Genomic DNA, 1,210 nt, shown 5'->3' with positions numbered 1-1,210 from the left:
ACTTTGGGTAAAAGTGCTACATCAGTGCAGACCATTCACCTAGTTTAGCACATATAGCTGGTATCAGTAGCACAGACAACAGTAAATTTCATCATGATCTGGCTGAGTGTTTATTTTGTCATCAAGAGCTACTGGAATAATTAATTGGCATTAAAAGGAGCAACAACAACCTGTTTATTAAAAACATTCAGAAATCATTTTTAGCCTTTCTGCTGCAGGTGTTGGTCCAGGTCCAGTTAAAAGCTGACAGTCCCCAGACTTAGAAAAAGCACCACCTCCACCTTCCCGGATCCCGTTTCACTCGAGGCCCCGTGTTTGTTGTCATTCCCCGCGGCCTACAAGCTAAAACGTTGTCTTTTCGTGTCTCTCGTCTCACTTTACCTCCCCGCCATCCCCTCTGTTGTTCTTCTCCGGCTCTGAAATGTAAGGGGATCCATTTAGTCGGACAGGAAGGTCTTGGCAAGCGAGGTCACGCCCTCGTCTTGGGGGCACATGGCAGCAGGCCTGGTCAGAGCCAAGGTCAACACCAGGCGTGTGTGTGTGAAACACAAATGAGGTGACCGAGAACCCGGCTCACATTCTGCAAATCCCTCCAACAATCCCCCCCAGAGAATGTGTCTGTTTAGCAGGAGAAGACAGAAAGGTTTGGACCGGCGGGCTCCTCCTCTGTTCTGTTTGATAAATGGTGTGTCGCCGGTGTTTAAATGTGGGATGAGCTTCCTAATCTCTCCCATCAGTGACGCTCCACCTGCAGGTCACACAAATACACGCGATGCCACACTTCATGTACCCGTTAAGACGAGGATAAACAGCATTAATCATAATTCAGTTGGCGATGTGGCATGTCGCCGCATCAGAGACCCCACGTGCCCGCCGCTTTGTGAAGTGCCATGTTTTACAGCTGGAGAACACGCCGCTGAAGCCCGCTGAGGATGATAAATGTGTATTCCAGTGCTGTGATAGAACATCTACAGAACATTCAAAACTACATATTCCTGAATTTGCTGCATTTTTTTAAACACAGTAAACATGTTTTAGGCCTTCCACCGAACGCTCGTCAGAGTTGAATCCATGACTATTGATATTATTTGTTCAGTTACACACCATTGTTATTGGGTGTCTGGAACATTCTCCTACACAGACTATCCAAACCATAGATATGTATAATAAAGGCTGGATGTCTTAAGGCGGCGTTTTGAAAGGGATCACC

The sequence above is a fragment of the Stegastes partitus genome, unplaced genomic scaffold, assembly GCF_000690725.1.
Source record: "Stegastes partitus isolate 25-593 unplaced genomic scaffold, Stegastes_partitus-1.0.2 Scaffold2082, whole genome shotgun sequence".
NCBI classification, from domain to species: Eukaryota; Metazoa; Chordata; class Actinopteri; family Pomacentridae; genus Stegastes; species Stegastes partitus.
This window is presented reverse-complemented; position numbering follows the sequence as displayed.